At 46.3% G+C, this 26,693-nt stretch overlaps 1 long non-coding RNA gene across 1 annotated transcript; it reads right to left on the bottom strand.

The window, feature by feature from the left end:
• Positions 1-2,290: 2,290 nt before the first annotated feature.
• LOC127045471 (uncharacterized) lies at positions 2,291-26,464 on the bottom strand. The gene is made up of 2 exons (XR_007772745.1): positions 26,435-26,464; positions 2,291-2,710 (listed from the first exon to the last, which is right to left on the bottom strand). It is a non-coding gene; the product is annotated as an uncharacterized LOC127045471 (long non-coding RNA).
• Positions 26,465-26,693: the final 229 nt, after the last annotated feature.

The raw sequence follows: 26,693 nt of genomic DNA on the forward strand, positions 1-26,693 counted from the left end.
GGTCAGTTTGGGCCTACGATGAGGTAATGCTCATCTGACTCTGAAGGGGGAGGGGCAAAGCCAAGAGGGAAGAAAGGACATGATAAAAGGGAGAGACATTTGCCATGCTGGCTCTCTTTTCCACCTCCATCTACAGATCAAGCAACTGAAGCACTGATCAAAGAGGAGAACCTGGCTGAAGGACAACCAGCCAGCCTGTGTGAGAAGCATCTAAGTTTGTAAGGGCACTGAAAGTGTTAAGATGAGCTTAGAATGCATTCTGCTTTTATTTCATTTGACCAAATCTGAATTATTGTGCTTTGACTTATAATCACTTAAAATCTATCTTTTGTAGTTAATAAATTGTTTGTTTATTCTACCTGAAGTGGTGTGTTTGATTTGAAGCATGTCAGAGGCCCCCCTCCCCCGCTTAGGATAACAAGCCTGGTGCATATCAATTTCTTTGTTAAATTGATGAACTCATAAGCTTGCCGCGTTCAGCAGGCATAACTAGACACTGCAAGATGGAGATTCCAAGGGTTGTGCTGTGAACCGGGGGATATTGGATAGTGTCATTTGGTTGCACAATCCAAGCAGCTTACCATGCCAGAGGCTGTGCGTGAACAGCCCAGGAGTGGGGTTCTCACAGCAGAGCAGGGGAAGGCTGGCTCCCAGTGTCGAGGGTTGCAGTGACCTAGCAGATCACCAGTCCAGTTAACACCAAGGGAATGTCACGCCCTTCTATTCTGGCTTGTAGAATATAAGGAATGGGGAAGACCTTGCAAATTTCAGGACATACCTTGGGATCTACATGTATTTTCACCTTGAGATTCTGGAATTCTCCCAGCTCCTCTCTAAATACTTGTTGATGTTTTTCCAAAAGGTCATTGATCGATCCTACACTTATGTGATACAAAGGTCCCTGAAGTCTTTTCAAGCCCATATTCAAGGTTGATAGTCAATTCAATCAAAAAAAGTTTGGCCTTGCCTTAGCTACTACAAAAAGAGGGAGAGGAGCCTTGTGGAGCCCATACCTCACTTCGACTTCCAACGTCTCCACTATAGGAATTTTCTCCCAGTGAAAGACTTGAGTATAGCTCAGGTAGGGGACAAAGTCAAGCTGGAGCACACATCAGTGATAATTTTCTAGGTCTCTTGACTCAACACCATACCTACTGCCCCTGTATCAAGCTCCATTTTTACATTCTGTCCATTCAACTGTAGGTTTTGTAGAATAGGTTCCTTACAAGAACCCATCCGAGTCAAGAGACCATACACTTCATCTGGCTCCTCATCCTCCTGTTCAGGGTCCCCAGCTGATCATCTTTCCACATAGTGCATCCTATTCCCCCTCTTCTTCTGGGTATCCCTGCATTGCCTGTCTCTAGTTCTTCAAAACCTAACCAAATGTCCTTTCTTTTTACAATAATGACACTCTCCATGCCTGTACTACATGTGAGAATGATCCCCACACATTGGTAGCACTTCTTATTCCCTCTAGCACTAACAGGTCTGGAGGTTGGACATCATTGCTTTAATTATTGCATCAAATGTCACCAGTCCAGGAGTTTTTGGCTCCAGGAGATCACAAATCAGCCCATAGGTGTCACAACCCACAACACTGAGTATGATAACTTCCGTTTTGTCTCATCCATTACATCATTAGCCAATAGGTAACAGTGAATGTGTTCTACACAGTGTGTCCATGTTTCCTTCGGAGGCTTGAATTCATGCACCCTGCTGTAGTGTGCCATTCTCTTGTGTGGCTGAAGAACACAGAGTCTGCACCTCCACATTTCGCCTGGTAATCACGCAGGCTATGGCTACACTAGAGAGCTTACTGCAGTGCAGCTGTTCCAATGCAGCTGTGCCGCTGTAAGCTCTCTAGTGTAGCCACTCTAAGCTGATGAGAGAGAGCTTTCGTATTGATTTAATAGTCCACTCCCTGCGAGGGGCAGTAGCTATATCGGTAGCTATATATAGCTATATACATAGTGCTGTCCACACCGGCACTTAGGTTGGTGTAACTTGTATCGCTCGGGGGGTGGCTTACTTACACACCCCTGAGTGACATAAGTTATAACAACATAAGTGGTAGTGTAGACATAGCCTCAGACTTTTCAGGGAGGCTAGTCCCCTTCTTCCCTCTCAGGAAACCAGCCAGTTTCAGCCAGGTAAGCAGCTCCTCAGGGGCACCTCAGCTACAGAAGCACTGCATCCATATACAAGGCTTTGCATGCACCAGTTAGTGCACCTAGTCACCAATATGTTACAGCTCCTCAGTGCAGGTAGGGAGCACAACACAACAGTCTGGACTCAATAACTGCTTCTTTATTAATTTACAACATGGCCCTCAGGGACCAAGCAAAAGTCCCCTCCCCAGAATACATGTTTAGGGACTATCCTAAAATAACTTCCTGAATCCCCAGCAGGGCTGGCTCTAGGCAGCAGCCTAGCAAGTGTGTGCCTGGGGTGGCAAACAGGAAAGGGCGGCTTCCCGGGCAGTCTTAGGATGGCACTGCGGCGGCTTTCGGCAGCACACCAGCAGCAGCTCCTCTGGTGGTTCCCTCTTCGATGGTATGCTGGCGGCAGCTCCTCCGGCAATTCCCTCAGCAGCGGCATGACGGTGGCAGCTCCTCCTCTGCTTCCCTCGGTGGTGGCATGACAGTGGCAGCTTTTTTTTTCCTTCGCCGCTTGAGGCGGCAAAAAAAGGTAGAGCCGGCCCTGAGTCCTATGATACAACAATCATGCAGATTTCATGCTGACATGATGGAGTGGAGACAGCTGATATTGGTTTTAATAGCGAAGGATTTCCCCTATGCTGACCAGTGTTTCTATCACAGGACCAGAAGCATAGAGTGGTGGGACTACATCAGCACGTAGACCTGGGATGACCAGCAGTGGCCCCAGAACTTTCACATGTGGAAGGTCATCTTCATGGTGCTGTGTGAGACGCTTGTCCTGACCCATAGCACCAGGACACATACGTGAGGGAGGCCTACCAGTCCAGAACCATACCAGGTCCATTGTTAACCAGTTTAGTATTGGTAAGTCAACTATTGCTGCAGTTTAACCATGGGTGGTGAACATTGCTAATGTCCCTAAATCAGAGGTGGGCAAACTATGGCCTGCGGGCCACATCTGGACCACGGGACCATCCTGCCCAGACCCCGAGCTCCTGGCCCAGGATGCTAGCCCCAGCCCCTCCCCCGCTATTCCCTCTCCCCAGCAGCTTCAGCTCGCTCGCTCTGCCGCCAGCGCAATGTTCTGGGCGGCGAGGCTTTGAGCTCCTGGGGCAGCGCAGCTCCAAAGCCTGGCCTGACCCAGCCTCTGTACTGCACGGTAGCAGTGGCGGCGTGGCCCAGCTCCAACCGGGTGGCACAGCTGTAGCACTGCCATCCACCAGTGCTCCAGGCAGTACGGTAAGGGGGCATGGAGCAGGCGGGGTTGGATAGAGGGCAGGGGAGTTTGGGGTGGTGGTCGGGGGCGGGGGTGTGGATAGGGGTTGGGGCAGTTGGGGGCTGTCAGGAATGAGAGGAGGGGTTGGATGGGGCGGCAGGGGTCCAGGGGCAGTCAGGAGACAGGGAGCAGGGGTGTGTGGATGAGGCAGGGGTCCCGGGGGGGGGGCTGTCAGGGAACGGGGGTGGTTGGATGGGGCAGGAGTCCCAGGGGGGCAGAGAGAAGGTGGGGGCCGTCAGGGAACGGGTGTGGTTGGATGGGGCAGGAGTCCCAGGGGGGCAGATAGAAGGTGGGGGCCGGGCCACAACCCCCTCCACTAACCAGCTTTCCAAACAATTTACAAAACCCGATGCGGCTCTCAGGCCAAGAAGTTTGCTCACCCCTGCCCTAAATAATACCTGGCTTTGAGAGAACAGAGTTCCCCAACTGTGCTGGTGCCATCAATGACATGTGTGCCCATTGTCTGCATGCCACAAGGAGCATATGAACATGTCAGCCAGAAAGGACACTACTGATCATCATGCAGGCCTTGGTTGACCATAAAGGCAGGTTCATGAACACCAATACACTTGCAGGGTGCATGATGCCAGGGTGCTCACAAGATCTGGCATTTATCTGTTTGGACAAGATGGAACTTTATTCCCTGACAGTTATATGGGTGTACATGAGGTGTTCGTGCCAACTGTTATTTTAGGGTACCCAGCCTGTTCTCTACAGCCCTGGCTCATAATGCAACAGACTGATTTCAAAGAACCTGGTAGGAGAAGGTTTAATTAAACACTGAACAGTTGCAGAATGTGCATTTGGCCAACTGAAGGCCAAACACTTTTGACAGCCAGTGTCTGGAACGTCATTCACAGATCTGCACAATTTACTGTGAATTATGTTTCATTATAGTGCCAGGACTGGATGGTGTTGAGGAGATACCACCATTTATTTTCTCCCCCAGTCAAGGCCATATCTACACTAGAAACAGTGTGCTAGTATAGCTATATCAGCAAACTCTCCAAGAGGAGACATGCACAGTTTGTACTGGCAAGAGTTCTTTTCCTGATATAGTTTATACCAGTTCCCCAAATTATTCTTCCACTATATAGATGGGGAAATTGAGGCACAGTATCAGTGACTGACCCAAGGCCACACATTAAATCACTAACCCAATCATAATGGAACAGGACACTCTGACATTCAACCTTATTTTTATTCCTCCAGATTGTGCTTTCACTTCAACTTAATTCAAAAGACTATATATGTATCTACATTCCGGCGGTTGCACTGACTAGCTATGGGCCCTCTGCAATAACAAGTCACCATTGTGGGCGTGAATCGAGCACCATGTTTGTAAAGCAGTGTATAATTCTGAGGCGTTATATGGTGTAGAAACCTATTCATCTAATTTAAAAAATTCTTCTGAGTAGAACTGATTTGCAGTGGATATTTTAAGGAACATATAGCAATTCCATACAGTTTTTGCAACATAAAGCAGAATTTCCACTGTAAAAGAAGCATATTTGCAGTTGAACATCATTTGCAAATGAATTATGCCAAATATCATTTTGATTAAACTTTCAGGAAAACTCACAAGTTGTAACACCTAGCTTTTATACAGCTCTTTATGTCTTCAAAGTACTGTACAAACATGAGCTAATGAATTCATTCACTAATGTTTAAATGAACTTGTGAATTGAGAACCATAAACAGTGAGCACCGGAGGTGATATTTTAGACAGGATTATTTGGCGAGAAAGAATATGTTGAATCTAAAAGACATCCATTATTTCTTACCTGAGAAGCATATCTCATTTCTGGAGATGGCACTCATTTTAGTCCTAAAGTTATCTATCTACATTCCACACAAATTTGATGTCCCCTTATTTTTATCATTGAAAGTTAGTGACAACAATAATATAGATTCATGAACCCAAGATTAGGAATAAGGCTACGATTTTGCCATAGAGGTCATGGAATCTGTGACTTCCAAAGACCTCCATGACTTCAGCCCTGGTAGCTGGAAGGGTCTCGCTGCCTCCCAGAGCAAAGCGGAGCGGTGAGGTACCCCCGGTGTCTCAGGCAGCAGGCCCCCAAACTCCAAGCCACCATGAACAGCGGTGGTACCCTACAGCTCCCAGCCACCATGGTCAGCGGGCACCCCCCAGCTCACGGCAGCTGCAGGCGACAGGGGGACCCCCGCAGCTCCCTGGCCCCTGTGACATCAGGGAGATCCCCACAGCTCCCCATCAGCCACAGTGGGGCAGGGGGATCCCTGCAGCTCCACATCAGCCGTGGCAGGGCAAGGGGACCCCCGCTAGGGTTGCCAGCTTGTGGTTGGACATATTCCTGGAGATTTCATCACATGGCATATTCTTTAATTAGTGATTAATCTTTAATTCCTGGAGACTCGTGGACAATTCTGGGGGGTTAGCAACCCTAACCCCGTAGCTCCCTGCTGCCGTGAGGGGCTAGGGGGATCGGCAAAGCTCCCTGGGCACCACAGAGGGGCAGGGGGATCCTCGCAGCCCCCCAGCTGCTGCGGCAGGGCAGGGGGACCCCCGCAGCTCCCCAGCCATCATGGCAGGGCAAGGGGACCCCTGCAGCACCCGGCCAGCAGCAGGGGGATTCCCACAGCTCCCCACCACCAGGGCAGGGGGACCCTAGAGCTCTGAGCCCCCACAGATGATGGGGGGCCCCGGAGATCCCAGCCACTCCGCATTTGCCCAGCCCCTTGAAAACCAGCACTCCCAGCTATCTTCAAGATACAACTGACTTCCTGAGAAAACTACAATCCTTTGGTGATCTTCCAGAAAACAACATCCTAGCCACTAAGAATGTAGAAGCTCTCTATGCCAATTTTCCACACAAAGATGGACTACAAGCCGTCAGGAACAGTATCCCCAATAATGTCACTGCAAACCTGGTGGCACAAACTTTGTGACTTTTCCTCACCCACAACTATTTCGGATTTGGGGACAATTTATACCTTCAAGTCAGCAGCAATGTCTCCATCTTTCATCCAGACCCCATCACACAATCCATTGTCTACAGCCAAGCTCTAAGATACAACCGCATTTGCTCCAATCCCTCAGACAGAGACAAACACCTACAGGGTCTCTATCAAGCATTCTTAAAACTACAATACTCACCTGGTGATGTGAAGAAACAGATTGACAAAGCTAGAAGGGTACCCCGACATCACCTACTACAGGACAGGCCCAACAAAGAAAGTAACAGAACACCACTAGCCGTCACCTACAGCTCCCTACTAAAACCTCTCCAGCATCATCAAGGATCTACAACCTATCCTGAAGGATGATCCCTCACTTTCACAGACCTTGGGAGACAGGCCAGTCCTCACTTACAGACAGCCCCCTAACCTGAAGTAAATACTTACCAGCAACTACACACCACACAACAAAAACATTAACCCAGGAACCAATCCCGCAACAAACCCTGTTGCCAACCCAGTCTGCAAAGAATCATAGAAAAATAGAATCATAGACTATCAGGGTTAGAAGGGACCTCAGGAGGTCATCTAGTCCAACCCCCTGCTCAAATCCGGACCAATCCCCAACTAAATCATCCCAGCCAGGGCTTCATCAAGCCTGACCTTAAAAACCTCTAAATAAGGAAGGAGATTCCACCACCTCCCTAGGTAATCCATCCAGTGCTTCACCACCCTCCTAGTGAAAAAAGTTTCTCCTAATATGCAACCTAAACCTCCCCCACTGCAACTTGAGACCATTACTCCTTGTTCTGTCATCTGGTACCATTGAGAACAGTCTAGATCGATCCTCTTTGGAACCCCCTTTCGGGTAGTTGAAAGCAGCTATCAAATCCCCACTCATCCTTCTCTTCTGCAGACTAAACAATCCCAATTCTGTCAGCCTCTCCTCATAAGTCATGTGCTCCAGCCCCCTAATCATTTTTGTTGCCCTCCGCTGGACTTTTTCCAATTTTTCACATCCTTCTTGTAGTGTGAGGCCCAAACCTGGACAGAGTACTCCAGATGAGGCCTCACCCATGTCGAATAGGGGGAATGATCCCATCCCTCGATCTGCTGGCCATGCCCCTACTTATACAGTCCAAAATGCCGTTAGCCTTCTTGGCAACAAGGGCACACTGTTGACTCATATCCAGCTTCACGTCCACTGTCACTCTCAGGTCCTTTTCTGCAGAACAGCTTCCTAGCCACTCGGTTCCTAGTCTGTAGCAGGGCATAGGATTCTTCCATCCTAAGTGCAGGACTCTGCACTTGTCGTTGTTGAACGTCATCAGGTTTCTTTTGGCCCAATCCTCTAATTTGTCTAGGTCCCTTTGTATCTTATCCCTACCCTCCAGCATATCTACCACTCCTCCCAGTTTAGTGTCATCTTCAAACTGCTGAGGGTGCAGTCCACGCCATCCTCCAGATCATTAAGGAAGATATTGAAAAAAACCAGCCCCAGGACTGACCCTTGGTGCACTCCGCTTGATACTGGCTGCCAACTAGACATGGAGCCATTGATCACTACCCATTGAGCCTGACGATCTAGCCAGCTTTCTATCCACCTTATAGTCCATTCATCCAGCCTATATTACTTTAACTTGCCAGCAAGAATACTGTGGGAGACCTTATCAAAAGCTTTGCTAAAGTCAAGGAATAACACATTCACTGCTTTCCCCTCATCCACAGAGCCAGTTATCTCATCATAGAAGGCAATTAGGTTAGTCAGGCATGACTTACGCTTGGTCAATACATGCTGACTGTTTCTGGTCACTTTCCTCTCCTCTAAGTGCATCAGAATTGATTCCTTGAGGACCTGCTCCATGATTTTTCCAGGGACGGAGGTGAGGTTGACTGGCCTGTAGTTTCCCAGATCCTCCTTCTTCCCTTTTTTAAAGATGGGCACTACATTAGCCTTTTTTCAGTCATCTGGGACCTCCCCCGATCGCCATGAGTTTTCAAAGATAATGACCAATGGCTCTGCTATCACATCCCCTAACTCCTTTAGCACCCTCAGACGCAGTGCATTTGGTCCCATGGACTTGTGCTCGTCCAGCTTTTCTAAATAATCCTGAACCACTTCTTTCTCCACAGAGGGCTGGTCATCTTCTGCCCATGCTGTACTGCCCAGTGCAGTAGTCTGGGAGCTGACCTGGGCAACTAAAACGATTAGGGGTTTGGAGAGGGTCCCATATGAGGAGAGATTAAAGAGGCTAGGACTCTTCGGCTTGGAAAAGAGGAGACTAAGGAGGGATATGATAGAGGTATATAAAATCATGAGTGATGTAGAGAAAGTGGATAAGAAAAAGTTATTTACTTATTCCCATAATACAAGAACTAGGGGTCACCAAATGAAATTAATAGGCAGCAGATTTAAAACAAATACAAGAAAATTCTTCTTCACGCAGCGCATGGTCAACTTGTGGAACTCCTTACCTGAGGAGGTTGTGAAGGCTAGGACTATAACAGCGTTTAAAAGAGAACTGGATAAATTCATGGTGGTTAAGTCCATTAATGGCTATTAGCCAGGATGGGTAAGGAATGGTGTCCCTAGCCTCTGTTTGTCAGAGGATGGAGATTGATGGCAGGACAGAGATCACTTGATCATTGCCTGTTAGGTCCACTCCCTCTGGGGCACCTGGCATTGGCACTGTCGGTAGACAGTATACTGGGCTACATGGACCTTTGGTCTGACCCGGTACGGCCATTCTTATGTTCTTATGACCTTGTTCATGAAGACAGAGGCAAAAAAAGCATTGAGTACATTAGCTTTTTCCACATCCTCTGTCACAAGGTTGCCTCCCTCATTCAGTAAGGGGCCCACACTTTCCTTGACCACCTTCTTGTTGCTAACATACCTGAAGAAACCCTTCTTGTTACTCTTAACATCTCTTGCTAGCTGCAACTCCAAGTGTGATTTGGCCTTCCTGATTTCACTCCTGCATGCCTGAGCAATATTTTTATACTCCTCCCTGGTCATTTGTCCAATATTCCACTTCTTGTAATCTTTTTTGGTTTTGACCCATCAGGCATTGAGAGCTCAACCCAGAATTCAAATGGTTGGCATTTTCATGGAACTTTGTGACTTGGTTTCCCCTGCCCAAGCCTAAGTATGTTCAGCTCAATAAGATCTATCCAGATACTGAGTCTGGGTCAAGATCTAGGTCTGAGGTGGAGTACAGCCCTTGTTCTCCCCTCTGTGAGCAAGTGGCAGCAGAGATGGATGGGCAGTGGTTACAGCCTTGACTCCAAGCCCACCCTGCCTGCTCACTGACCAAAACAACTAGTCAGGCACAAGGGAGGAAATAAACTTTGTCCTGAAGTAACATATCTTCCCCAGGAGAAAGAAGGGACCCAGAGAGAAACTGTATTTCAGGGGAATGTCCCTGAGACAGAGCAGTACCTCCTGGGGCTACTCTTGAGATGATGCAGCTTGCACATCACCCAGTGCCTAAAGAAACAATCTACCTCTAATTAAATATGCCTCATAAAACTCTTCTGGGGTGGGCACAGTAAGTAGCCCCATTTTATAGACAGGTAAACTGACATACAGAAAGATTTAATAACTTGCTTAGGATCACACAGTTAGTCAGTGACAGCAAGAATAACACAGGAATCCTGAATAAATAATAATAATATACTATTTAACAAAAAACAAGAGTGAAGCTGACTATACACGGTTTTGTGCAGTCTGAAATATTCTGTTTGCAAAAGTGGTTTCCTCACAGGAAGGAAATTTACACTGTTTGTATGGAAAACTCACTTTGCTGTAACTATCTTTGAAACAAGGTTTGTGTAATGAAGGAGAAGATGAAGAGGATGGAATAAAGATCGATGACCAGCAAGATAGTTTTTTGCTGGTGTCATAAATATTACAGATTCCATTTCACATTTAGTTCTAATATTGTGGTCAGAGGTTGCATAATTCACTAATCAATGATCATATCTATTTATTTCTTTATCTAGATACTCCTGCCATGATCACAATCGTTGTATATGCATGCCTTACAAAATCCAGATAAGAACAAACTAAATGTGCTGTGAATCCCAGGCATAGTAGAGTGAGTTATAGATCTCTGATTTTGTTACTAATGTGAGTACTGTAGTCTGTTGAAGTCAATAACCCAAATTCTCCTGACCTGGCAAGTGTACTATGTTGCTGTCACAAGCCCAGTCCTATGCCTAAAACAAAGAAGCCTGAAGGCTGCTCTATTGTATACCAATTACCAATACACTCAGCTGCAGCTCTAGCAGCTGGTGATCAGCTCAGTACTGGGGTGTCCTGGTCATACCCCTATTTTCCTGGGTCTGGGGAGACCAGGTGAGGTGTGACATAGCAATTACTACAGTGGTCTTATGCATGGGGGAAGTTCCACTGGACAGTTACTATGCAGAGGGGATGCTCAATTGACCAGTTGCCTACCTTAAGGCAGTTTAGCTCCACTGGTACCGCACAAAGCTGGCTTAATGAACCCAAGAATCCAGTCCAAGGGGATTAACCTCATGAGTAAGGTGAGGAGTATTTAAGCCTTGTTCTGTGGAATTAAACATTTATTTTAACTCTCTCTCTCTCTCTCTCTGTTTCAGTATATTTTGGTTTGGCAGAGTGAAAATGTATTATTTGAACAATATTCTGCCTTCTATGGGACAATCGTCAAGCCTGATCCTGAAAGTACTGAGCGCTGTACTTTCTCATAGAAGTCAATAGGCGCTAAGGGCCCTTGACAGATTTCAGTATCAGGCCCTTATTTACCCTCTGCATGCCAACATTTCATCTAATAGAGGAATATAAACAAATCAACTTGCCCATTATATACTATTCTAGTCCATTCAGGTTCCTATACCGTGTTCATCACTGTAGTATCTGGGCACCTTCCAGTTATGCATTAAATGATGCGACTAATATTTGTCATGTGTTGTTTGTTCTCTCATCTTCTCCCTGGGGGAGAGGTGTACACGGAGGAATGTTTTGTATTGGTAGGTTTTATATATGTATAATATGTATGTTACTCTGCATTTATGTCAGAAAAAGCTAAATCAAAGAAATGTGCCTTGCACTTTGAGCAGAAGGTGGTGAGGTTTTTGATGGTCCTTAGTTCCCAGGGTTGTCCATAGTCTCGGATTGCCCTGGTGAAGGTCCTATCTCCCACACATTTGTCCTCTACCCTTATTTACTCCTGAGGGGAAAACACTCCCTGCCCCCGCAGAATTCCTGTGCTTCCCTGCAGAAAACAGCAGAGAAGCAAATGGAAGCCGTGTGGGGAAGGGGGCGACAATGGGCACAGGTTTTTTTGCAGGGGGAGGGGGATTTCCCTCCTCCAAACATAGGCAAGGTATGGGGGGCACATTGCGTTACATGCCACTGCTCCCACTAATTCTGCAAGTGTAGAGCTGCCCAGCCAAAGAAGGCTGTGCCTCGGCTCCACTGACTCTGCATCTGAACGTCTTCTCCTGGGTCCTAGTGCCAGCCATTCTTCCTTCTGTGTGGTGGGAACCTTCCTGTTTTCTATTTTGTGCAACAGTGAGTGCCCGCAGTGCGGCTGGGTAAGGGAGGGTGGGGGAAATGAGGGAAGGGAATTGAGAAGGTAGGGGAAGAGGCAGTGGGTAAGGAGGGGCGTGGAATAGGGCAGGGGAAGGGAAGATGGGAATGAGGGGAGGAGGATGAAGAAGAAAAGGGGATAGGGGAATCGCAGTGGGAAGTGGGAGCCAAGCATGCAGCTTCCCCTCGGCAGCAGCTGGGGCTCCCCAGTTAAGCAGGCCCATTGAACCCTCACCCTGACAAGCCCTACCCCCCTACACTTGGACCCCGCCCCCACTGATCCCCAACCAGCTGCACTTGGAACCCCATCCCATCAAGTCTCACTCCCCTGGCACCTGGACCTCCCCACTGAGCCCCCCACACCCAGACCCCCTGCTAAGCCTGATATTCCCACACCCAGACCCCCCTGTTGAGTTCCAAACACCTTCACCTGGATCCTCTGCAGAGTCCCATTATCCCTGCATCCAGAACCCATCAACAAGCCCCTGTACATCCAGATCTACCACTGGGCCACCTGCACCCAGATTGCCCCACACAGAAACCTCTCACCCCACACCTGGATCCCCCCACAGTAAGCCCCTCCACATTTGGATCCTGCTGGGCAGAGCCTGCCCACTCACACATGGTGCACCTACCACAGAGGGGCAGGACTCGGGGGTGTTTCTGTTGGGGCAGGCCCAGCCCTTGCACTGTGTCAGGGTCAGGTGCAGCCTCACGAGTCACTGTACCGGGGGTTGTGGGGGCTTCAGGGTGAGCTCCCACCTCAATGCATCCAGTGTCCTGTGCTCCCCACTGCCAAGCTGGAGCCACATTTATTTATTGACAAAATTTGCAGAATTTTAAAATATTGTGTGCATAATATTTAATTTTTTGGTGCAGAATTTCCTCAGAATACCTTATTGTAGATCCAGAGGAGCAAAGTTGTTGACCATGTTCTTCTTCCCAGGGCTTTTGGCAATCTTTGAGATATCCTAGGCCCAGGCCTTGGTCCTTATCTTCAAAGCACTCCAAGACCTTGGACTTGATTTGATATTCTTTAGGAAGCAGCATAATAAGCATACTACAGGCTTGATGTGCTTGCAGTAGCCTGTGTTGCTGTAGAGATCTACTGCAGTTTTCTGTGTTAGCAGGAGTTTCCAAAGCGCTGAAGGCTTTATGCCCAAGTGCATCAAATTGCTGTAGTCCAGTCAAGACATGATGAAGATGAGAATATCTGAGGCCAGATCATCATCTGCCAGAATGTGGTGGAATTTCCTAGCCAACTTGAGATGATAGAAAGTGTACTTGCAGATGCTGCTGTGTGAGAGTTTTGTGTCAGCAAGGAATCCAAGAATACTCCTAACTTCAGACTGATCTGACCAATTGTGGTTGTGTGCCTTCAAACAAAGATGCTGTACTTTGGCTTCAGAATGCTTTCCTCTACCCACCAGCATGACCTCTGTCTTGCTTGGGTTCAGCTTCAGCCAGCTGTTCTTCATCCACAAGCTGATCTCCAAGCACTGAAGTATCTTGGTGGTAATTGTATGGTCATATTTGGTGATGGATAGCTACAGCTGAGTGGTATCTGCATATTGCTTGCCCTTGAATTTGTTTCATCTGACCATTTCACCTACTGGCTCCATATAGGTGTTGAAAAGTACCTGAGAGAGAATTTATCTTTGGGGGACTTCACAAGTGAGGAGGCTAATAGTGGAGTGTGGCGGGGTCCTGGACTGTGGGACCACTGAGTCCTCCAAACCCACCAACTCTCACACTGTGATGCTGATGTCAAGCTACGAGCCTCTGACAGATACTGCATTTACACAGACATCCACAGGCAATGACACACCCAAATGAGTTACATGAATGATCTCTCAGCCACTCATGAACCATCAATAAGGAAGCCTGACCAGTGAAAACTCATTACCTAGTTTGCAACTCCCTCAGTGTGAAATAGGCATACGCTAGGCTTTGTAGTCTGAGATGAGATTTCACAAGCACTTCATCTAAAACACACAGTTTTAGTAAAATATAAAACAGATTTATTAACTACAGAAAGATAGATTTTTAGTGATTAGAAGTAGCAGGCATAGAGATCAAAGTTGGTTACCTAAGAAACAAAAATAAATCTGCAGCCTAAATTCTAACTTAAACAGACTAAGCAAGATTTGAATCAACCAAAGTCTCACCCTAACAGAAGGTACAAGCAGGTTACAGTTCCTCAATACACACACTGGACCACTTTCCAGCTTGGGACCAAACTTCTCCTATTCAAAGTCTTTTTCTTGCAGAGGTTCTTCCAGATGTTGAGATGGGGGACGGGGAGAAAGAGGTCAAGTGATGCTGTCACTCTCCCTCTTTTATACTTTCTTCCAGCTCCTAGAAAAATCTTTGCTGTGATGTGAGGATCAGGCAGTCCCCATTGGTCAAGCCGTTTCCCTTGCGTGCCTTCTCTAAGGAGTCTCTGGGATCAGGGCCGGTGCAACCAGTTAGGGGGCTAGGGGGCTAGGATTTGGGGGGGCGGCATTTTCTTGGGCAGCGCCCGCAGCATCTGGATCTTCAGCCACCTTGGTTGCCGCCGGCATTTAGGAGGAGGGAGCTGGGGCAGGGGAGTGCGGGGACGGCTGCCTGCAGCAAGTAAGCGGGGTGGGGCCGCATGCAGGGGAACTCTCCGCCCCAGCTCACCTCTGCCCCACCTCCTCCCCGAGCATGCTGTGGCTGGTTCACTTCTCTCGCCTCCCAGGCTTGTGGCGCCTAAGCTGATTGGTATCACAAGCCTGGGAGGCGGGAGAAGTGAAGCAGCGATGGTGTACTCGGGAAGGAGGCGGAGCAGGGGTGAGCTGCTTCACTTCTCCTGCCTCCCAGGCTTGCGGTGCCAGTTAGCTTAGGCGCTGCAAGCCTGGGAGGTGGGAGAAGTGAAGCAGTGACGGTATGTTTGGGATGGAGGAGGAGCAGGGGTGAGCTGGGGTGGGGGGGTGCTTCAGGGCGCAGGGTGGGGGGTGGGGAGCTGCTGCAAGGGGGGCGCCTCAGGGTGGAGAGGGGGAGCTGCCGAGGTGAGGGGGAGCGCCTCAGGGCAGGGGCTCGGGGATCGGGGAGGGCGCAAGGTGGAAGTTTCGCCTAGGGCATGAAACATCCTTGCACCGGCCCTGTCTGGGATAGTGGTTTCTTTTCTTGATGGGCCATCAATGCCTGTCTGACCCTCCTTTGTTGCAACTGAAAGGCTGGCTGTGGGCATTTCCCAACCTCACAACATATTTCAGTAGCACATATAGCAATACTTCGTAAATTCACATACAATTATAGCACATACAGTCCAACAGGATATTAATGTTCAACAGATCAAGACTTTTAATATGATACCTCACCAGGCACACTTTGTACAAAACATCTCATAATCACATGACAATGGTGAATATGGGGGTTCCAGAGTACTACTTTTGAGGTACAGAGTGTCACATGGAGGTACAGCTTCCCCTCACTACTTTTTGGGTGCATCCCTCCAGGAAGCATTTTAGTGCATTACCCTTGACCTCTGCACCTCTCTCAGGTGAGATAGCAGTATTTCATGGTTGACAATGTTGAATGCCGCAGAGAGATCCAGGAGGATGAGAATGGATGTCTCCTCTCTATCCACTGACAGGAGGAGATAATCAATCAACTCTATTAAAGTTGCTTCAGTTCCATATCCTGGCCTGAATCTAGATTGTGCAGAGTCTAGAATATTAGATTTTCAGCCAACCCACTTTTTATAATTTTTTTCTTGGCGTAGCTTTCCATTTTGTAGGAAATGGTACTTGTAAGTTCAAAGGAAAGTAATCGAAAGAGCCCCAATATATGAGAATAGTTGAATAATCTACCATAACAGTCATGTTAAATTGCCTAATAAATCCTTCAGATGACACAAATACTTTCACTTTGATTGAAAATGGGAAATAACTTGTTGAAAACATCAGCAACTAACAGACATTACATTAATAAGAAATTATTTTCATAAGCTTTTTTAAAAAAAATTCTGCTGAGCATTTGTAGGTCTATAAACTTTTCTCCTAACTTCAAGCTTTTGGAGGCATATATTTGTCCACACTATTATATCGACATTCCCAAACCATTAATGTATATAGCTTTTTTCCTCAGGGGTCTATATATTTATAATAAGGCTGAAAAGTGATAGAACTCCTTTTACTGATAAATATATTGACTAAAACTGCATATACATTTCACATTACAAAGCCCGGCACCCAAATTTGTATTAGGCTCCAAGTCAGCAAAGCACTTAAACATATAGTTAACTTAAAACACCTGCTTTTAAATCTCATTCACTTCAAGTTAAACACGTTTAAGTGCTTTGCTGAACAGAGACATATGCTTAAAGTCAAGCATATGTTAAGTGCTTTGCTGAATCAGTTTTAGACACTTAAATCCTTGTTTAAGTGCCTAAATCAACACATAGGGTACATCTACACTAGGAAAAAAACACGGCGGTGAGGTTTCAGAGCCTGGGTCAACTGACTTGGGCTTGCAGGGCTCATGCGATGGGGCTAAAAATAGCTATGTAGACATTCTCACTCAGACTGGAGCTCAGGTTCTGAGACTCTCTTCTCTCGCTGGGTTTCAGAGCCTGAGCTCCAGCCCAAGTTGGAATGTCTATATTTTTAGCTTTGTAGCATGAGCCTGAGTCATTTGACCTAGGCTCCACAATTCACTGTCATGGGTTTTTTATTTTTGCAGTGTAGATGTACCCTGAGGTGCCTAAAACATGTAGTTAGACAGCTCACTACAGATTTAATTGCGTTTACATTTGGCACCTAATTTTGAAAAAATTCAGCCTCCACAGATTAACTAAAGTGGTTGCTGTGGCACGAGATGTCATTTTGTAAAATAAAAGACTATATATGAGAGCTTTTTGTTGATTTTTTTCTGTATTCCATTTTAGAGCTATCAGTACTGGCTGTAAATATGTTTGTTAAATTATTTATTTCGATTTATGTTGGGTCTCTATCGTAATTTCTAGGCACACTCACAAAAAAGTCAAGTATCTACACTGATTTGATGTCAACAGTACTAAAAAGTATTGTCCCTGCTTATACAAACAAAGGAAAAGAACCCCCTCCTCAGAGTTGATTAAATAGATAAGATTTGAAATATGCCGTGTAGCTCAACAAGTTTGGACTCTGTTGGACTGAGTCGGGAAACAAATTTTATTCAAGGGCCCTCCTCTGACAGGACCAGCCTGAGTATTTTTGGCCAGGTCTGTGAAACAAATTTTTGCTGCTTCTTCCCAAAACATAACTGATTCATGTCTTTCATGATCACACCACTATAGGAGGCTTTGGAAAGGATTAGTCTCATTATTCTTTGGGATACACCCCAAACTCAAGTAACTCATTTTACAAAAAAATTGTGCCTCTGTGTATGTTGGGATTCTCATTTATATTTCCACTTCCCTCAAACTGAAGTGGAGAAGCTTTGTGGTGCCCAAAAGTCAGTTCCTTCCATTGAGAATGTCCTGCTATTGCCCTCAAAGTACAACTCTAAGGCTATGTCTACATTAGGACAAATAGGTGTGTTTTTCTAATGAGATAGCTAACACGTAAAATCCTAGTGTTCACCTGGACCAGCTATGTCCAAGTTAAACTACAACTGCCCTGTCTAGGATTTTACAAAGTGTGAGCTATCTTGTAAAAATACACCCATTTGTCTAGAGTAAATATGACCTAAGAACTGTCACTCTGAACACTCTCAGCTGACCTCAACTACAAGATTAACATATTAGAAGAGAAGTGGTTTCTATGTTCAAGCAAGAAAGGATTTATTAGGTCAAGGCCAACAAGCTGAACTGCGTCGAGGAACAAATCGTAAGACTGTTAAATTCTCATTACTGTTAAATGAGAATCCATGCAAATGGAACTCAAAGTCCCGTTGATACTTTTTCTGCAACTTCTTGAACTCCCAGGGCTCAAATCAGTGGTGACATCAATGGTGGTGCAAGTGAAATACCATTGGTCTAGATTCACTACTCCGTAATTCCAGTTTTATGCTGGAATACATCAATTGATTTCAATATAGTTGTACCAGCTTAAAAAAGAAGCAATGTAGTGGTAAAACAGGCCAACTAAATCTGCAAAAGTGAATGTAGGTTGGTGTAACCTACATTCTGAGGGAGAGGAAGTTCAAGATTGTAGCAAAAAAAGCAAACAACAGAAGATTTTAGACACTTAAAAGAACTATATACCCTGAAGATGGTGTTGCCCTGCCTGACAGCTCTGTTTGAGCTCAGCTATGGAGAAGAAAGAGATCTATTAGGTGGAAGAATTTGCCACTCTCTCCAAGTAAAATGGTCATTTTTATTTATCTATTTATTTCAATTTTTATTCCCCCCCCCAAATATCTTATTCAAAATGACTAAACCAAGGTCTAGGTTCTTCTTTGCAGAAATTTTAAATATAATCACGCTAAGACATACACACATACTTCACTGATTGAGAAGTTAGTCAGTAATAGCGTGAGGGCACTCCACAACCTCCATAGAACGGACACAGAAGCCTTTCCCAATTGCCCTTCTCCAGAGACTAGGGATGCCACTGCAACTGAAGGCTGGTATTTTCTTTTTTAATTAATGAAATGGAAGCTAAGCCTGGGACCTGTTCATCTGTCCCACTAGGGGTATATGCAGTCAAGAGTTATTGTAGACCTGATAGCCGCTGTGGAAAGTGTGGCCTCAGTTGGGGCACATGCACAGATTCAGCAAAGACAGTTATTGTGCATGGGAGACATGAACTTTCCTCGCACTCAAGTTGGAATTTACGGGCCAGGTTCGCTGGTATGTTCTGGTTGCTTTGTGCCACTACAATGATGCAAAGCAGCCATAAACCTGGCTTAGCCAGAATGTATGAGTGAATCTAGTCCTATTTATTTAGCCATTTCACACAGCTAGTGAGCCTTTTCCCCAAGTACGTCAGCCCACTTCAGCCAGCCAGCAATTCCCAAGGCCATAAATATTTTCGTCTGAATAGGATCATGGATTGTTTATAAATTAATTATGATTATAGTATTACTCTAATGCAGCAAGTATGGAGCCCTTTAACTTGTGACTCCGGGCTGGGAATCCCTGTTGGCATTCCATGTTGGGCAAGGACACAGTAACTAACTTGGAGAGTTCCATGACAGTTAGGAAATGGCAGTTGGGGAGAGGGATTGTATCAGGGTATGTCTGCACTACAAGTGCTCCAGTGACAAAGCTGCAGCTATGTCGCTGTAGCATAGACACTTACTACAGTGATGGAAGGGGTTTTTCCATCATTGTAGTAAATTCACACCCCCAAGAGGCAGTCGCTAGGTTAATGGAAAAGTTCTTCCGTCGGCCTACCTGCATCTATAGTGGGGGTTAGGTCGACCTAACTGCATTGCACAGGGCATGAAACTTTTCACAGCCCTGCGCGATTTAGCTAAGTTTACCTATGTTTTAGGTGTAGACTAGGCCAAGGTCCAAGGAACCAGGCTTCGTTTTGGCTCCTCTTCCAGGATGAATGAGCCTTGTTTGAGGATTAACAGGGGAGGAAAAGAAAGTGAAGTGGGTAGAGACATTAGGTGAGGACAAGTTTGCCCAGAGAGAAACAAAGCTATTCAACAAAATTATTGTAACTTGGAAACAGAATTTGGTTCCCTGCTCAAGGGTAGTGGAAAGGGAAATGAGAGGAGCCTTTGGAATAAGACAGCTTCAGACATAGGAGTAGTAAAGAGGAATATCATTAGCTCTGGCTACATGAGATATGAGGTAAGTGGGATGTGGGGAGAGAGGACATGTTTCCAAACACCACAGATGGATTTTGACAACTGTTTTGAACCCAGTTTGGCCTTATGTATGTCAACAACCAAACCAGCTTCCAAACCGGGGCAGGAGAAAGCCAAGTTTGAAATGTGCTATCTGACAACGTGGGTCTTTTCTACAATATGGATTTGACCAGATATCCCTAGGAAGGGGAGATTTGGTAAAAGGCATCACCTGCAGAGGATTTTGAGAATGAAAGTGGAGAAAAGAACTACAGCTGCCATGGCTGAGCCACACATGAGGTGGCAGCAGCAGAAGCTATGAGAAGGACATCATTGTGCTATCTATCATATACATGGGTGAGTACTGACATAGCTCCTTATTGGCCAGGCATATGCCTCTCTGGTAACATACTTCACCCAACAAACAAGGGATTTGTTAAACCTGTTTTGATTTTCTGAGTGACAGTAAAATATATTGTTAAAATACAGTTATTTTAAGAAATGTTAATGCTTCTGCAGAACAGAGATAGTTACAGTTAAGCTGTGTTATTGGATTCAATAATGAACAAAATGGCCCAGATCCACAAAGGTATTTAGGGTCCTAATTTCCATTTCCATTAGGAAAAGAGTGGCCAGCACATCCCTTGGCCCGCACTGCTTCCCGCAGTCTCCATTGGCCTGGAACGGTGAACACATGGCCAGTGGGAGTTGCGATCAGCTGAACCTGCGGACGCTGTAGGTAAATTAACCGTCCTGGCCCGCTGGCAGATTTCTGACAGGCTGCGGGCGAAAGGTTGCCAATCCCTGCCTTAGAATCTGTCATTTTTCCAAGACACCACAGAACTGAGCATTTTTGCTGCAGAATTCATTATTTTGCAGCAGACAGATATCCAGCATTTTTTTTTCTGTCTCCCTGCTCTGCTGAGACCTGCCTGCAATTTTCCCACAAATGGAAATTAATTGGTTTAAAGTGGATGCTGTCTCTAGAGTTCTGTTGTATAGAACCTGGCCAAAGATGAATTAGAAAGCTAGAGTCCACTTTGCAGGGAGCAAGGGGAGATGGATGTTAACCCTTGGCAGCTAGGTTGCCTAGAGAGTAGAAGTAGCATCTGAGGCCTGAGTTGCTGAGAAGATGAACCACTGAAACTTACATCCTCCAGCCTTCTCTGGTACGTATGGGATGAAGGAAGGAGATTCTGAGCTGTATCACCCAGACAGTGGTTTAACTCCAGAAGCCCAACTAGCTTGGCTGTCTAGAGAACACATAGAAAAACAGACATAATCAGAAATAATCTTTGCTGAAAATAATCATTGACCGATTTTACATCAATAAGTGTTTTCAACTATGAACCATAGTTGCGTGTATGTCTCACGTGGGAAGGATGGAAATGAAGGGTATTTCATGGAGACATTTAATGAAGAAATAATCATTTAACATTATCACAGAATTTAGGTGTCCTGCAGAATTATAGGGTGCTTGCAGCGGAATTTGGACCCATTATGCCATGAAGCACACAGTGTCCTTTTGATAGCTCTTCCATCTTGGCCCTGGGGGTACTGAGAATTGTTTCCACATTGTAACTTATATTTGAATCATTTTTTGAATTGTGTTGGGACTTGGCCTATATGGTACAATTAGAGCTATGTGGGAACCAGAATTTCGATTTCATGGGAAATTCCACAATTTCAAACATTGTTTTTGTTTTGAATCAGAATGACAGATTGAATTCTGAAATTTCCTGCAAAATTAAATTTTTGAATTTTTTTGGGGGGTCAAACAAAATGTTTAATGTCAATGTTGACTTTTTATTATATATTATAAGTTATAAAGTAATATAAAATAAATCTGGAATTTGTTTCAAAATTAAAACCTGAACATTCCATTCTGAAAATGTGAAAATGGGATGTTTTCTCATTATCAAAATGTTTCATTTTGATTTTTTTTTTCCAAAACAAAATGTTGTCAAGACTGACATGTTCCCATGGAAAGTTTTGAATTCAATTAAACAGTATTTTCTGACAGAAAAACATTCTAATTAGTATACATGGAGGTTATTGTCTTCTATGTATCTGTCTTGCAATACAACCCTTATGTTTCTCCATCCTGGGGTCCATATGTGGCCCTGCATTGCCCCTCTCTGTTTGTTTGTCACCTGTTCAATATTTTCCACCACTCTCCTATCTCCTCTTATAGATTCAAGTAGTCTCCACAATTCTCATGGATGTATGACATGCATTGTATGATTTCTTTGTTTCTCCAGAGAATCTATGGACTTATAGTGAGACTCCTTAAGCTTTTAACCTCCAATACTAAGAATACAGTCAATGCAGTGCCTTTCTGAACTCAATTCTACTACTAATACTTTTGAGGACTGTGTTAAACTAATTTTCTACTTGAAGCCTCTCAGTTGGGATGGGGAGTTAGTATTTCCAATTACTGATTTTTCTCATGATCTCACCTTAGCATACGAATATTATTTAGGTAACTATTACATTTAGAATTTGGGCAGTGCTCTGCTTCCCATTCATCAACTAATTAAAATACAACTCCCACTTATTTTGATTTGCCTATGCTGGAACCTTTTCCTTAGTTTCCATACTTAATGCTACCCTTTTTCAACCCTATCATTTGTGAACTGATCCATTTTGTTGGCTGGGAGATCTGATTTGAGGGCCACTGAATTGTCTTTTATACCACATTCCTTGGTGCTGTTTGAGTTTGCATAATTTAGCCAAATTGATTCTTTTAGACTGAATTTTAATTATTTTGCCTCTTTAATTTTAATTAATTGCTTATTTAAGTATTTAACCTTTTAGTATAAAAGGTTTAATACTAAAATGTCTTGTGATAGCGCCCTATAAGCAAAGACTTGAAGCAAAAACTCTGTTCTAGAACACTGTACCATGTGTTGCAGAATTTTGTGCTAAAAACATGATTGCATTATAGAAAGTGTGTGTGTGTGTGTGTGGTGGAGGGGGAATGGGAGGTTTTTGCAGCTGGGGAGAAGACAATTGGGTTTCCAGCACCCGGGAAGGTCTTGAAGTCAGTTTGGAACAAGCACATTAGTTGGATGTTTCTGCTAAAATGATCACCTTTAATGTGATATTTGGATTGTCATAGGTGCTATCTACACTACAGACCTATATCAGTGTAACTATGTTGCTATGGATGTGAAAAATCCACACCACTGAATGATGTCGTTATACTGACCGAACCACACCATGTAGATGCTATGTCAGCAGCAGAGCTTCTCCTGGCAACGTAGCTACCATCTCTTGGGGAGGTAGATTAACTACACTGACAGGAAAACTCTCTCCCAACAGCTTAGAGCAGGAGTCTCAAACTCAAATGATCACAAGGGCCACATGAGGACTAGTACATTGGCCCGCGGGCTGCATTACTGACACCTCCCAACCGCTGCCCTCTGCCCCGCCTCCCACTCCACCCCTTCCATGCGGCCCCATCCCTGCCCTGCCTCTTCCCACCCCTTCCCTGCCTCCATTCCAACCCCTTCCCTGAAATCCCCAACCCAACTCTGCCCCTTCCCTACCCCCAGGGGGTGCAGGAGGGGTGTGGGGTGTGGCAGGGGCTCAGGGCAGGGAGTTGGGGTGTGGGGTGCAGAATGAGTGAGGGGTGTGGCAGGGGCTCAGGGTGCAGGAGGTGTGGAGCAGGGGCTCAGGGCAGTGGGTTTGGATGTGGGGTGCAGCAGGGGGTTCAAGGCAGGGGGTCGGGTGCAGGGTGCGGCAGGTGGCTCAGGGAAGGAGGTTGGGGTGCAGAAAGGCTGCGGGGTGCAGCGGGGGCTCAGGGCAGGGGGTCATGGTGCAGGATACGGCAGTGGGTTGGGGTGCAGGAGGGGTGTGGCAGGGGGTCTGGGTGCAGGGTGTGGCAAGGGGCTCAGGGCTAGGGGTTTGGCTGCGGGAGGAGTTCAGGGGGCGGGCTCCCTGCCTGCCCGCCTGCCTGTCTGTCTTGCCCCTGCACAGCTCGGGGGAGCAGCTGGAACATGGGGGAGCAAGGGCACAGGGGTGTGTGTGTTGCTGTTGCTTCAGGCACCGCCCCCAGCATCTCCCATTGGCCGGGAACAGGGAATCGCGGCCAATGTGAGCTGCTGGGGGCGGTGCCTGAAGCAGCAGCAACACACACTCCTGCGCCTCTCCTCCCCCAGGTTCTGTCCGCGTCCTGGAGCAGCACGGGGGTAGGAAGTAGGCAGGGAGCCTGCCCTACCCCCGGGCGTCAGGCCAGAGCCATTCTAGGTAAACACTGGGAGTGGGCGGGCAGCAGAAAATAACCCCATGGCCCGCATGTTTGAGACCCCTGGCTTAGAGCATCTTTTTTTAAAGCGCTGCAGCTGCACTGATGCAGCATTTTAAGGGCACATCTACACTTAAAACACTGTAGTGGCTGTGCCGCTACAGCTCTTTAATAAAGATGCTCTAAGCCGAAAGGAGAGAGCTTTCCTGTCATAGAATAGAAACATAGAATATCAGGGTTGGAAGGGACCTCAGGAGGTCATGTAGTCCAACCCCCTGCTCAAAGCAGAATCACTCCCCAACTAAATCATCCCAGCCAGAGCTTTGTCAAGCCTGACCTTAAAAACCTCTAAGGAAGGAGATTCCACCACCTCCCTAGATAATCCATTCCAGTGCTTCACCACCCTCCTAGTGAAAAAGTTTTTTCTAATATCCAACCCAAACCTCCCCCACTGCAACTTGAGACCATTACTCCTTGTTCTGTCATCTGGTACTACTGAGAACAGTCTAGATCCATCCCCTTTGGAACCTCCTTTCAGGTAGTTGAAAGCAGCTATCAAATCCCCCCTCATTCTTCTCTTCTGCAGACTAAACAATCCCAGGCCTTTCAGCCTCTCCTCTTAAATCATGTGCTCCATCCTCCTAATCATTTTTATTGCCCTCCGCTGGACTCTTTCCAATTTTTCACATCCTTCTTGTAATGTGGGGCCCAAAACTGGACACAGTACTCCAGATAAGACCTGGGCAATGTCAAATAGAGGGGAATGATCACGTCCTTCGGTCTGCTGGCAATGCCCCTACTTATACAGCCCAAAATACTGTTAGACTTCTTGGCAACAAGGGCACACTGTTGACTCATATCCAGCTTCTTGTCCACTGTAACCCTTAGGTCTTTTCTGCAGAACTGCTGCCTAGCCATTCGGTCCCTAGTCTGTAACAGCACATAGGATTCTTCTGTCCTAACTGCAGGACTCTACACTTGTCCTTGTTGAACTTCATCAGATTTCTTTTGGCCCAATCCTCCAATTTGTCTAGGTCCCTCTGTATCCTATCCCTACTCTCCAGCGTATCTACCATTCCTCCCAGTTTAGTGTCATCTGCAAACTTGCTGAGGGTACAGTCCACACCATCCTCCAGATCATTAAGGAAGATATTGAACAAAACTGGCCCCAGGACTGACCCTTGGGGCACTCCGCTTGATACCGGCTGCCAACTAGACATGGAACCATTGATCACCACCCGTTAGCGTAGTTAATCCTTCTCCCCAAGAGGAAATAGTTATGTCCATATGGGGATGTTAGGCTGGTATAACTACATCACCCTGTGATGTAGTTATATTGATACAGGTCTGAAGTGTAGACTTGCCCATGATTAAGCAAAGTTAACACCCTACTGCAATGAACTGGGCTTTTCAGAACTATTGTTTCAGGTACAGATGCCGATTTTGGTTGGGACCTATTCCTGGACATTTCATCACTTGACATAATAAAATTAATCTTTAATTCCTGGAGACTCCAGGACAATCCGGGAGCATTGGCAACACTTTCAGGTCACATGCTGTATCAAGCATATTTCACGATATCGTCTTATTTTGGGTTATTTTCAAGGTTTTTTCCCACAATTATGAAATCTAGAAATGAGTTTTCCCTGTAAAAGTGTTTAAATTCTGAGCAAAAAACAGAATCTGCTACAAATTTGGTGACTATAGTATTGTAGGATAGGGCCCTAACTATTTTACAGCATGAACTTTAGGTCTGTATTCATAAATATAGCACCCAAATGGAAAGGAATTAAGAAATGCTAGCTCAGTTTTGGGTGAGGTTAGAAAACAAATGCAGCAGGGACTGCTATGAATGCTACAAGACCATTATTATAACCAATATAACCTGTGTTTTCAGATTGGTTAATGATTACTGCTTGTAATGCACACTGAGACCATTGACCTGCCCACCCCTCCCTTCCCCTGAACTGAATTATGGAACCCAGGTAATCTATGCTATTAGAGAGTATGGCTGCGCAGGTATAAACACGCAGGGCGCTCTGTAATTGGCGGTGCATGATGTAAGACCCATGGCAATCATCCCTACTCAGTTCAGCACGTGTGACCTTTTCTTTGAATTCCCATTTCACAACAAGCGCAAGTAGCTTAGGCACTCGGGGCAGTGCTTTTCGGAGCAATTACCCGCGCCTGGCACACTGTACCGCGAAGGCGGGCGGTGTGTCGCCACCATCACCCACAATGAGAAATCAGGGCCCTGCAGGCACCCTTTCTGAGACACAACATGGGGCTCGGCATGCATAGGCCACCCTTGGTGGGCTGCAGCTCGTGGCCAGTAATGGCAGCATAAGGAAAAAGAGAGAGTTGCGCTACCGGAGGTGGGGGGGAGGCAGAGACTTGCGCTGTGCTCGGGGGGGCGGGGTGCGCCGCGCGGGGAGGGGGGAAGGAGGTGCAGGGAGCGCTGACTAGAACCTGACACTCACCAGCTGTTCGGCCTCCCGCTCTCCCTCCCTCCCCCGCCCGCTCAACCCCCCTCCCCCTTCGGTGGCTGCCCCGGTGCATTGTGGGAGTAGTCCGTTGTTCATTTGCCATTCGACCTGGGCCGGGGCCTGTCGGGACGGAAGCGCTGCCGAGCCGGATCCATTGTGGGGAGCCTGCGGCGGTACAGGCCAGACCCGGGGTCGGACTCGCCCCTTTGTCTCTCTTTGTTCCCTGGGCAGGCCGGGTCCCAGTTTCCCCGTT

This window comes from Gopherus flavomarginatus, chromosome 2, assembly GCF_025201925.1.
Source record: "Gopherus flavomarginatus isolate rGopFla2 chromosome 2, rGopFla2.mat.asm, whole genome shotgun sequence".
Taxonomy (NCBI): domain Eukaryota; kingdom Metazoa; phylum Chordata; order Testudines; family Testudinidae; genus Gopherus; species Gopherus flavomarginatus.